Source organism: Oxyura jamaicensis, chromosome 24 (genome assembly GCF_011077185.1).
Source record: "Oxyura jamaicensis isolate SHBP4307 breed ruddy duck chromosome 24, BPBGC_Ojam_1.0, whole genome shotgun sequence".
Lineage (NCBI taxonomy): Eukaryota > Metazoa > Chordata > Aves > Anseriformes > Anatidae > Oxyura > Oxyura jamaicensis.
The window spans coordinates 5,767,004-5,780,074 of NC_048916.1; the positions used below are offsets into that span (position 1 = coordinate 5,767,004).

General features: G+C 47.3%; 1 long non-coding RNA gene across 4 annotated transcripts in view; it reads left to right on the forward strand.

Moving 5' to 3' along the window:
• LOC118178033 overlaps positions 1-11,679 on the forward strand; it is a 98,574-nt gene extending 86,895 nt beyond the window's left edge. Inside the window, exons 1-3 of one of the 4 annotated variants that reach the window (XR_004756008.1) lie at positions 3,754-3,930; positions 4,271-4,336; positions 11,225-11,679. This is a non-coding gene — a long non-coding RNA (uncharacterized LOC118178033). The other 3 variants (XR_004756010.1, XR_004756011.1, XR_004756009.1) reach the window with 3 other exon arrangements.
• Positions 11,680-13,071: the final 1,392 nt, after the last annotated feature.

The following is a 13,071-nucleotide window of genomic DNA, read 5'->3' on the forward strand; positions in this document are numbered from 1 at the left end:
TATCCAAGTTTATAATCCTCAATGAATCAAAATAAGAAGCCAGGTATGTTTATCCTTAGCATGTCCTCAGAACTCTTCCTGAGGGAGCAAATGATGACAGTGCTTTCTCTTCTGCCAAGCTCTCCCTTCCCCCTCGACTTCGTGGATCTCATCTGGTGCACTGGAGCACAGCACCATGCAGGGACGTCACCATCCTGCTGGCTCCTACAGCGAAGAGTTGGCAGCTGAAACTAGAATGCGATTTGGAGTGTGTTTGGGTTCCCTTCCACTGTCAAGAATTACCCTGAAGAGTACTTAAATATCTCTCTTAATGATTGCTCTAAGTTACATGCTACCAATATTCCTAGCACTTCCTCTGCCAGCTAAAGTGCTAAATATCCTGATTTTATCGTGCATACCTATGTATTACGAATAGATCTTATTAACTGCTCAGAACTGACACATCTATTTGAATAAAGGGGCTCATTTCTTTGCAGGCAGTAGAACAATCTTCCTGTTATGCTAATAAATATAGGCATTTGCATAAATGTAATCAGATGTTGAGTCTTACTGCATATGTAGCCCTGCATTATGTGCTCAGCTCTTGCGTGCTTGAAAGATCTGCTCCTGCACTGAGGCTGCAAGGACAGGAAACAGCTACTGAATGTTTGGATGGGTCAAGGTCTGGGAAAGGAAGAGGTGAGAGTCTGTCCTTCCAGAAGTCAGTCTCCACTTCTACAGAGAAATGTATGATGGAATGATGGAGACACTGTATCATAGATTGTGTATAATATTATATATTGTATTGCAGATAATAAGAGAAAGGAATTCTCTCAGTGTTGTCTGGAAGAGCTCTGATTGTGCTAGACTAGCCCTTTTGATGAATAATGTACCAAGGCTTATTACATCTTTGTACTTTATTAAAATATGTGAATGCAGCACCCCCAAAAACGTGTGGCATCCGGCACTGCCACGTGCTGTTGCTGTAAGTGCAGGAGAAAACAGGAGGGGAAAGTTCCAGCCTCTGTGTAACTGATGGTGAATAACCATTTCCTTCACCTTCAGCTAGATAAAGAAACAAACAAAACATTCTGCAAACCTGGGGAGAGAAACAGCTTAAATGCTGGAGGGACTTGGTGGCCATGCCCCCTGATCTTCTGCACAACACAAAGGGATTTTTTGTCTTGAAGAGCTCTGCACAAGGTTGAGCTGAAGCAGGGTTTTTTTTCAGTGCAGGAAAGGACAGAGTTCTTGCAGCCTCCCTTCTTAAGCTGACGTATTGCCGTAATTGCTAGAAAGGTGCAGCTTCTTTCCCAGCTGCACAAGTTATTAATGGCAATTGTGTATATCCCTGCTTATCTGCACACTATTGCTGCTTCCCTCTAATTCCACTGTGTTCTTTACCCTCCAACGGTACTGAATTCCCTTTTGGAGGGCAGAAAAGTGCTGTCTTCCCTTTTTAACACATGTGCAAATGCTCAGCAGATGTCTGCTTCCCTGTGTGAAGCCTTATTTGGACTGAAAACTAGGATACATTGCGCTTTAATAAGGGGAAGCTCTCGTTTAGTTTGAGATGCATACTGTTGGCAGGTGAAGTCAAGGTATACCTTCAAGACAAAAACAGATGCACCCTTCATGCAGACTGAACCGTAAGCCAAATCCCCCACGTTCCTTAGCTTCATCTCCCATCTGGACTTCTGGCTCAGAGCTCTGATAATGAGTCCTTTCTCTCCTGCTCTTCCATCCTTGCTCACCAAGGATGGGTTTGGAACACCAGGCTGTGAATGCAAGGGCTTATGCAAAGTATATGCAGGTCTTCAGGCAAAATAGTCTGAGAGCTATTATTTATTCATTTGAATAACACTCTCCATACATTTCTAAATGCTTTAGAGGCAAAACATCACTACAGGTTCACCGGGGTGATGGCTAGGGACTCTTCATGCATTTTCAAATCATTATTTCTAACTACAGTTTGTAAAAGTCTCTTCAAAGAAAAATGACTTCAGGTTCCCCCTCAGTTCCCCTCGCCCTTCACTGTTGAGCACCTGGCACTGACGGTGTGCTGCTGTAGGGTTGCACCCACAGTCTTTGCTACTGATATTGATTATTTCTCTGTGGAAGAGGGAAGAGACTATTTATCTCTGGCAATGCTTTTTCCTCACTACAAGGTAAGGAAGCTCCCAGGGCAGTCTGTAAGTTTGTGCAGGTCGCATTAGCACCAGAAACCCAGCGGGGATCAGGCCACACAAGCACCCGCCGTCCTCCCTGTGGGGTGCAGCCTCTGCTCCCAGCCCAGCTCATCGTGTTGCAGCTGGGGGTTAGGAGAGAGGAACCTTCCTAGCAGGAACTACCTGGGCAGCCCTGAGCAGCCACCAGGAGCTTGGGTTTTCTGGAGGAGAGCAATGGTGCTTGCAGGAAGTGAGCACCAGGAAATAATGTCAGTAGTGCTACGGGAGTGTGAATAATGGGAACAAATTACACCTCTCTCCTGAGAAGGAGAACTACTTTTCTGTCAACTTCTCCTTCTGGGCTCGGTACTGCTCCCAGCTAATAAATATTTCCACTCGCTTCCCCAGAAGTGACTTGGCTACAGACTCTTGCTTCCCCTCAAGTCACTGGGTGGTTTTCTAGTTAATGCATTTCTTTCCACCTTGGTACCTTCCCCTGGTATTGGTACCTTTCCGTTCGTATTGAATTCCCCCCTTTATCCCCTTGGGGACTGTTTAACCAAGGTCCTCTGATAACAGCAGGCTGCCCTGCTTAACTATAAGTTGCTTTTTTTTTTTTTCCTCCACAGCTGAGCCCTCTTAGATGCCAGGAACTTCCCTGAGTGTCTCTTTGCCTGACACCTAAAAATAACTAAAAGCAGCTCCCGGAGCAGAAGCAGCTGTTGCTAGATGCTGCTCCAAACTCTCTGGCACCCAGAAGAGCAGACAGTGCCTCCAACGAGGGCAGCGGCTCGCCACCATCCCCAAAATTCCTGAAGGTGCCCCTGCCTGCATGATGGATTGCCTCTGGTTCACAGCTCTGCTTCGCTGCAGTCCTCTGCCTCTGCTCCCAAAGCAGAGCGAAGCGGGGGAACGTGCCTACAGTGGGCTTCCGTATGTTGGAAAATTGTGTAGCAAAGCTCAGTGTGAGATCTTATGAAAGGGGCGATTTAATTTTTTATAAAGAAGTATTTCTGAGCACGTTAACCTGAATGGAAGCAGCGTCCTTGGCTATCATTCTTGAAACACTCACACCCACACCTCCACTCATGCTTCGTTCATCCCAGCCTGGGTACTTGTGCCTCATTCCCTGCACACATTCTGTACCAAAGGCTGGAGCTGGAGGTGGCCACCTGCCAGCAGGCTGAGTCAGGGAACAGGGCTGGCAGAAAGCCGCCTGCTGCTGCTTCTTGCTTCTCTGTAAGTTGGTGAGGCAGCTCCAGGAGATGACAGAACTTGTGCACAGCAAACAGAGCCCACAGAGCCATCTCAACAAGCTTGCTGTCTCACTAGGGCAGGAAAAGAGACACCTGGCAACCCAGTTTGCCCAGTATGCCAAGGCTGATCCCAGTAGCACAGGCCCCTCCTGATTACAGATACAATTAAAGCCTGCTGCTGCTTTCCTTCCTTGCCATCAGGGCCCCAGCACAAGCAAGCCAAGTTCAGTGTCAGCAGTACTCCCAATCACCCTATCGTACCCTCTCACAAATTCTGCTAATTTGCCTCATTAACTGTTGTTCCCTAAATTAAAGTTCCTTCCAGCATGCCCTTCTGTAGCCAACCCCTTATAATGACCGCAGATGGGGGCCTGAAGCCCTTAGGCACATACAAGCCTCTGCAGTATTTGCTGACTTTTTTCCATCTGCAACTTTTTCTCTTGTTTCTCCTTTTGCTGGAGGATGGTTGTGACTGGATTCTCCTTATTCCTCATGGTGGAAAGGATGTTCCTTCACCTGAACAGCCGGTGAGCTCCTGTTTAGTATAGCAATGTAAGAGGAAAGAGGGTGCTTGCTATTAGGATGTGACCTAGGCCACCTGCATTTAGGCACCCCATGTGGTGTTGGTGGCAGAGGTACCTCACAGAAGGGGTTGTGGAAGGTTGTTTAAATCCCACATCAGTAGGGGAAAAGGTTCAAATAAGTATATTCCAAGGGGAAAACTCTTGTTATAAGTAGGTCTCACTCAGAAGAACTAATAGGGACTTTGTGTTCTTGGATCCGCCCAAGTGACCTGTGGGTGGGCACCGCAAGTACTAGGAGAGGGGAAAATCTGTCCTAAATCTAAAGTCTTGTTTATTTTTAAAGGGCTGTAAATCATCAGGGATGCTCAGATGTGGCAGTGGCTTGACGCTGGGAAGCAAGAAGCATCAGGTAAGGAGAAAATCTGTTTTATGTTTGAGATTTTTTTAAAAGAGACTGTAAATCACCAGGGATGCTCAGATGTGGCAGTGGGTCGACCTCACGAGAGAACTGTTTACTTTTAGGAGCTTGAGATGACTGCCAGTGGGAATGTGCATTACTGCTTTTAACTGTTCCTCCTGGTAGGAGGGACAGGGAAGCATGGCTTAGCGTGAGGCACCTCTTGCCATCAGTTTTGAAACCTAGCTGGCCTTAGGACATGCTTTTTGTTGGTGAGGTTTCAATATTTTGTGTTTGATACAGTCTTAGTTCTGCTGCCTTTTTGCTCTATAAATGCTTGCTCTGGTTAGCTGAGGATGTGTCTGCAGCCTTTTGTGCAAGCTGCTGCTGGGAAGGGCAGGTTGGGCTGCTGTCCCTGGGCTCTCCCCAGGACACCTGCCTTGCCTTGCTGGTTGAGGACTGATGTGTAACCATGCCTGTCGCTGAGATGTCAAGTAGATTTATTTATTGGCTCTACTTTCCCTTACTTTCTATGTTATAGAGAACTCGTGGGATTTTTTCACAAAAGAGTTGGAGTTCGCTTTCTCAGTCAATGTGTTTTCCTACTGCACAAAACCTCTCAATTTAACTGTCCCCCAGATGCAGCTTTTCTTCTTTTTACAAACTGTAGTGAAGGATGATGTTGTCACAGGCCCCATCTCTGATATGTCACAGATTTCAAAGCACTTTATGAATCAGATGTGTAGCTCTCTTCCAATTTTGCAATTAGTGAAAGAGTAACAAGATGAGCTCCTCATTTCCTTTCCCTGCACCACTTGCAATGAATCCAGGTCTTCAGTGATTCTATTCAAGCTCCCTCTAGGACAGCTGGAGCAAGCCACGAATGAGTGCTGTAAAATGATCTGCTTTCAAGCACCTTTGGAGCTTTTTTATTTCCCAAATATAAATTCCTGTTTCCTTACCATCAAAAAAGAAATAAAATAGCAGTGTCAGAAGTATCCTTGCACCCTAAACATAAGCCTTGCTTGAAGATCTCCATGAATCTTCACTCAAAAGTGATGGTAGCCTGGAGGCTTTTTATTTGGTGGGGGAAACTTTTATTTTTCTGCTAAGTAGCAGCTCTGCATTTGTGTGCTATATGAAGAAGGGGGGAGGACTGCATTTCTTACCTAGCACATGATAATTTAGGGGGGAAACACACAGAAAATAAATGAATTGCTAAAAACAAGTTCAGGAACGTGATGAGGATGCTTCTTACCCCAAGCAGACTTGGGATCTTTGTGCTGCTGGCCTATAGGGTCAGCTCGTCCAGCGAGGGCTGAAATGTGATGGTGGAAAGGTGCTGAGGAGGTGATGCCTTGACCAGGGAGTAAACGTGGCTGTCAGCTCCCAGTTTCCCCCTCCATCGGTCTCCACTGCTAAGCAGATTGCTGGAGAAATAAATCAGAGGCAGGGAAATTCTTCGGGAAAGAACAAGGAGGATTTAATGGACTTGAACTACTGCAGAGCAGCGCAGGCAGGGTGCTGTGGGGAAGGGTTGCTGCAGGGAAGCCTGCTCCCAGCCCGCTCCTTGGGGCTGCCGGTTGCTGCAGAACCTCCTGGGTGGTGAGCAGGGAGCGCTGCCAGGCTGGTGGGCGAGGAATCTTTCTCCTGCAAACAAGAGCGTGGTACCAACCCAAGCTGAGACTGTCAGCGTGCATGTGTTACGGGGGACAGAAGGCGAGGAGAGGAAACCTGCTCCACAGCCCTCCTACAGTGAAGTCTATTCACTCTGTCAAGCCTGTGCTCTGCAGGTCTACTGTAGGGTCACCGAGAGCTTCGGGGGATGTCCCCCTATGGATACAGCCCGGGGCAGGCCTGGCCTTGCTTCCCCAAGAGCTGAATTTCCAGCTGCTGCACTGAAGCCACTGCAGTTTCCAGTAATATTGGGTCCTTTCAGAGGAGCCCGGGCACCAAGGAGTGGTTCTGCTTCCAGGGCCCCTCCAGCCCTGACAAACAAGCTTATCTCAGAACTGAGTAGCTCCAAAATCTGTCTGTATCAGTGTCTTATGTGTAAATGTGCAGCTAAATTGCTGCATGCCACTAACACCGCTGTGCCCTGTTAGCTGAGTTTGGGATCTTAAAAGCATTTAGTTCCCCATCACTCCCCACCACAACAACTCTTCCTGTAGCTGCTAAAGGTCAAACAGTAAGAGCATTAATGTATATGAAATAAAAGTAGTCCTGGTCCCCGTGTCCCTACAGAATTCATTTAATACCCAGCCTGATGGAGGGGTAATTTATCCCAGGAATGATGACTGAAAGTTTGGCCATTTGGTACGGTTCCAAGACGCACACAGTACATTTGGCTTGGAATTAATGTAGGAAAGGACTTCTAGACATTTTAACAGGGCAGAACACTTGGAGGAACTGGAAAGTATTCTTGAGAACATTCAATGTCGCCCTAAATTAGACCATAAAAAGTAAGTGCTTTTTAAAAGCAATCTTGCACAGTAGGGTCTGCATTGTCAGAGCTTCCTGGTGATTTAGAAGTTCTCCTTCCTTGCAACTCCTGTGAAAATATAAGAAATGGGAGTCTGACTGCTGTGAAAAATACCCTTGTCTTTAAATTTTGAGGTAAAGGTTTATATATATATAAATATGATAAACATCTCTAAACCAAGGCCCATAAAACTGGGAGTCTGACAGCAGAGGTGCAGTTAGTGAAGCACTGCAATGTGAGAGCTAACCCGGATTTTAAACCCGGTCATTTCCATTGATACCGAGTAGGAAGCTTGCAAGTGCTCTGATAGTTTCCCCTGCTCGTGGTCACTGTGCTCGTATTTGGAGAATTGTGATGAACAAGAAGGGACAATCCCATAGCACAGAAGTAGCTTGCTTGTTACTTTTTCTTGTTCTTTCTATGACATTATTTGAGTTGCCCTCATATTTGCCACTTGGTTGTTTCCAGTGTTTCCGGAGCGCTTGTTTAAAACAATTGTGCCACCACGTGACAGGCCATTTCACTGAAATGAGATGAAATGGGGGAAGACACCAATAAAAGCGGTGGAGAGCCCTGCTGAAAGACAGCTGAAAGCTGTGGCTTGGGTCATCCAGAGGCAGGTCTTCCTGTAAAGATACTGGGGCAGGAAACCTCAGACTTGATGAGCAGTGCAGCTGAAGACCCTGGCCGTGGTGAGGCACAGGGAGCAGCACTCCTAGGATGCCCAGAAGAAGCAGAAATAAAACAGGGCAGCAAAGTGGATCTGATGAAACTGCATAAAACCAATGAAGTGACAGGCATCCAACTGCAATTATTTTTGCTCCATAAACTCCACATAAGCTGTGAATGGTTATGAATGGAAAGAACAATATCCTGTGTCTGGTCTAAAAGACCTGAGGAGCACAACAGACTTGTCTCCCAGTCAGCACGTTTTGTGCCAGAATACTGGGGCACTAAGTGCCATCTGTGTGACGCTGTTCATCTCTGAAGAACTGCAGCTTTATCACCACTCTGTTCTTGCTGCTGAATCACAAAATGAAAGGGAATGGCCAGGATCTGTTTTTTTTTTTTTTTTTTTTTTTTTTTTTTTTTTTTTTTTTTTTTTTTTTTTTTTGAATGCATACAAATTCTGTGCCTATTTTCTGTGTGTTCTTTGTGACCTATTACATTCCATATATGAGTAGAGAGATGCAAAACACACCTCAGTGAGTCTCTTCGTTAGCCCTTAGCTCTTCCCTTCTCACACAAGGTAGATGAAAGACTTGTAATCCTGTCTGGACCCCTCTTATTAGGAAATGGGGGGTGGGGAAAGGGAAAGGCAAGCTCTGTTTCTCACTGTAAGAAATGATCTGGGAGCTGGAGTAAGTATACATACATACCCTACAGTAAGATCCTGCAATTATCTATCTGTTGGAAATGAGGCTAAAAACACAGCCAGGCTCTTTTACTTGTTCTGCTACTATTCATCTATTCAGACTAATCAGCCTCAGTTCTCTTTTGTATTTTTGGTAGCATTGCATATATATTTCCTTGATTAAAACAATTACTGACCCTGTAGATATATCCTGAAAGTGCATGTCCTCATCTTATTCATAGTCTTTCCTCATCTCTCTTGCCTTTAGGCACTTTTCACTACATCTTTCTCAGGTGTTCTACTTATTCCACCCTCCGACTCCTTCACTTACACTAGCTGGCTTGTTTGATCAGACATGCACACCAAGAGCAATCAAAACATTTCCCTGATAGCCCAAGAAATTGTAGCCATAACTGCAGCTGGAGCCTGCTCTCGCTGCTTGGCAGGGGCTCTGCTGCACCCAGGTATTCAGGACAGGAGCCCTGGGCCTCCCTTTCTTCCCCCTCTATCACTGCTTCAGTTGTCTCCCGAATCAAAGGCAATCATCAGTAACTATTTATGTGGTTTAACTTCTGCTCAACATGTCTTGTTTCTCTGCAGAAATAAATGGTGACCACTGCAGCCACCTGTCCTCACACTTTGATGTCAAACAGCAGTTTTTGCTCTGCAGTGGCAGGGCTTTATTGCAATATATCATTACACGCACATAACTTGCCCTACTGGATGCGGTCACAGCTGCCTAAAGCACCCTCCCTGGCCTGCATCTCCCCTTGACTGCCAATTAATGGCTCCTCATCCCCTTTCTTGGGCTGTCCCAGGCCTGCTCCTGGCCATCAGCTTTCATCTGCTCCCGTGTCCTCGTTGTGGGGTCAGCCCCTGCTGGCTGCGGTGCTGCTGCTCCCGGGATGCCAGCGTGACTGGGAGCTGGCCTGCAGGGACAGTGCCAAGGCGAAGCTCAGCGGAGGCTCTGGGGGGTTAAACAAGCAATGTGGAGAGGAATTAGTGCAGGGCAGCGAAGCGCTGGCCCTTCCCAGAGCCTCAATGAAAGCCCTTTCAGAGCCATTTAGCCTGCTGTCAGCAGAGGGCTGGGTGACCCCTGGGACAAGAGCCCTCCAGTTCTCGTCCGTACCTTACTGCTGTGGGTCAGCTTGTGGTTTTCAAACTTCTCTGACAATGTGTGCACGGACAAAAAGGGAAAAAAATCAGCCTGGTAAATAACATTGCCTTCCCCACCAAGTGCTTGACAGGGAAGGGGAGGACACCAACACAGCTCAGGAAGACTTATTCTAATCTCTAATGACACATCAAGCGAGCAGCAAGGAGAGGAGGGGCTTTTAAACAACAGCCAAGAGCAAAAGAGAATAGTCATTTTCCATATCTCTAGTATTTTTGTTATGTCTATTAGGTGACTGTTAATTGTTCCAGCAGCCTTACAGCTCTCACTGAGTTGGGACCTTTCCTGGCTCAACCTGCAGGTCCTGCCATGGTCTGCACGGGGGCTTTGTGGCAGCACAGCCGGCAGATGAACACTTGGGCTTTACATGACATGGGGGATCTGCAGATACCGGTGGTATTTGAATGTTTTCCAAAGTGCTGCCTCCTTGCTTGCCTTCTCCCTGTGCCAAGAGAGCAGCGGAGTCAGTGCTGTGCAAACCAGGCTGAGCTGGCAAAGCCCTGCTGGTAAATGCACCCCGAGAGGAGGGTGCCCTGGGTCTGGCCTTGCTGTTGCTGCTCTCAGAAGCCAGTATCAAGGGCACCTTGCATAAACTCTTGCACTTCGAGGGAAAAGTTTCTGGCAGCATGCTGCTGGGTTAGGAAGGGTCCCTGCTGAGGAGAAACTTCCCAGCTTTTTTTTAACCACATGTTGCTGAACTCCATCAGGAAAATCAGTGGGTAAAATCTTCTGACCTGAGCTACTATAGGGCAGGAGATTAGAACAAAATGATTGCAGTGGCTCTTCCAGCTCAGGGAAAATGACAGAGAAAGCATCTGAACTCCGCCTTGAGAGCGAGCCAGGGAGGGCTGTAAATACATGCAGGGAAGGACTGCCGAGAGTCCTGGCGTGCAGCAAAGCCCTACCACTGACAAGTGGTTTTAACAAGGTGGTGAAGGGTAGGCAGAAACGCAGCAATTTGCATACAAAGTTTCAGGATCATGAAAAAGTCAAATTAAAAGCATAAATCGAGTCCTTCATGGTTTAATCATGAGGGCTGGCAGGACTACAGTATCCCTTACAACAGCAGATGTCTCCAATGGCAGGGCCTTGAAGGATGCCTCCATCAGAAGGATAAAGATGAATTCTGACACCTCAGACAAATCTAGACAGGGTTTTTCCTTTTCCTGCTCCCATTGGCTTTTGTGAACATCTTAAATTAGAATCAGCACTTGTTTCCATATCAGGAATGAGTCCAAGGACTAAGTCACTGCTTTCTGCCAGCTTCACAGTGTCTCGATTGCAAAAGCTACTCCCTTCCAGGCTTTCTAGATTTCTGGCTCTGGAGCTTTTAACTGGAGGTGAGTGCAGCAATCCTGTGCGTAATAATCCTTTATCTATCCATCTAGCCGAAAAATAATAAATGAATGTAGGAAAAACAAACAAGAATAAATAAGACGTGGACCTGGCAGGGCCCCCCGTTCTGTGCCCCTCCTGGGGCAGCGCTCAGTTGAACACGGCGGGAGGGAGACAAAGGTCAGGCTCCTGGAGGCTGTCCTCAGAAACCACTCCAGAGGAGAGCTCTGCAAACAAATCCTGCTGCTGAAAGGCGGTGATGAGGAGCACGTGCGGTGTTTGTGCAGGAGAAAGGCGCAGGAGCGTGTCTGAATGAAGGGAAAATGAGCCCCACTTGGGGCTGGATGAGAACAGGAGTTCAGGTCCAATTGAGGACCCTATAAAGAGTGATTGGCTCTTCAGCAACAAAATCAATCCATGCATTGATGAGAGCTTTGAAATTGAGATCTTTATAAAACTGGGCTTCTATTCCGATGGCACAGAATGCAAATTTGATTAAAAACTGTCTGCTTGAAAGTGGTGAGGCACCAATTTATGGCTTTCTTTTTCCCGCAGTGTTATCTTTTTTAACACAAAATAAAGAGCGCAGCCCTTAGCGAGGCTTGGTGGGCGAGAGCACTAGACACAGCTCTATTAATTTTGCTCCCCAAAGAATGATGTGGGTTCAAATCTTTCTTCTGCCACAGTCTAAAATTACCGGGAAGGTGATGTTCCCTGGCCTGTGCTATGCATCACACCCATCCCTGCTGGCACCACCATCCGTTATACAGCCGTGCCTGTCACACAGGGACTCCTGAAGCTGATTCTGCCTTGAGATTTCTTATCCCGGTCAAGGACATAAACCCCAGCACTGAAATACTATTGCAGCACACCTGTGCACTCCCTGCTCCCAGTCAACCCCCGCGACAGGGGTGAGGTTTCTGATTTTGTAACCTACAATGTCAGAACATAATGCTGACTTGTTTTACAACCTCTTTGTCACTCGAGTAAATGAAGTCTCCAATTTTAAAGGGATCACTTCTATTTTTTATTGGATTTTTGTTCAGAGTGCGGAACTCTTCCCGGTTATGGATCTGGGCTTAATTGAAGTTCCATTATCTTGATCTTTTCCGGTTTAATTTTGATCTGACCTTGATGTTCTTGGGATGTCGTGTCTCAGCTGTGGCTCAGACCAGTGCTGTGTGAGCTGCAGCTACAGAAACACCTTTCTTCTTACAACAGGGACGCTTCTGGCCACCTGCAGATAAGCCTGTGTTCCTTCTGTTTATTCTTTATTGCTGAGCAGGATCTAAGCTGTCCCCTCATGTTATAGACGCCTACACCACAGTCACCTGTGGGGTCTGCAGGGTTTGTGGACAGGATAGCTGGAGGAGCTTCAAGTCCGAGGTCAATGGGCTCAGAGGAGGCACAGACAACCTGCTTTGGGGAGAACCAGAATCCTTCAAACAAGTCCTGGTCAGATGTGGCCCCTAAAATACAGCCCAAGTCACTAAACCTGCCCCCTCAGCACACTTAGCATCTGGAAGTGTTTCAGTGGCATTACCACAGTTAGGCTCCAAGTGATAAACATCCTGGAGGAGGTTCCTCCCCCCTCATCAGAGCCTCATAAAGCACGTCAGAACGATAACCATTTAATGCGGCGTGCCCTGTGGTGAGGTGTGCTGACGAGCTGTTCATGGAGAACTCCCATCCTTCACCTCTGTTATGCTCCCTGGGGGAGACACTGCTGGTCTGTATGTCCTTGTAGAGCCCAGGAGATGCTTCAGTGCCTGGAAAACCCTGAGCTGCAGGTTCAGACGCCTCTGGCACTGCAATGAGGGGAGTGTTGAGGTATCAGCAGGGACCTCTGTGCACTGCAGGAGCCCTCTCCTCCATCCCTCCAAAACCCCTTGCACCCAGCTCCACGGGGGTAAGCCAGGGATGAGCCTTCTCCCGCAGCTGCCCTTTTAGCAGGTCTTTTATATTATTTATCATATCATTTAATGTGAAAGGCCACTTCGGCTCTGGGCTCTGGCAATTAGCGCTAATAGATGATTACACAGCAGAGGCAGTGCATGAAGGCAGCGTTCATTATTTGCGGACACGTGCACCAGGAGATTTATCTGCTGTCTGCCAACCTGCAGCTGCTGACGAATGGCCGGGGCCAGCCCTGTGGTGCAGGGCCAGCAGGCAGCTCAGGCTCTGCTCGGCGCTTTGTGCAGCCCTTTCACAATGCAGCTGTCTTTCACCTGTTACACACATGTGCACGCACACAGCAACGGGAAGCCTTCACCCAGACAGAGCAGGATTGTAGATATTTCTTTGATATAATGAACGAGGCTACCAAGGGCAGTTTGATTTCTGCTCAGTCCTTGCTTGGAGGAGGAGAAACTGGATTTTCATTTCCTAATGCCTTCCTGCAT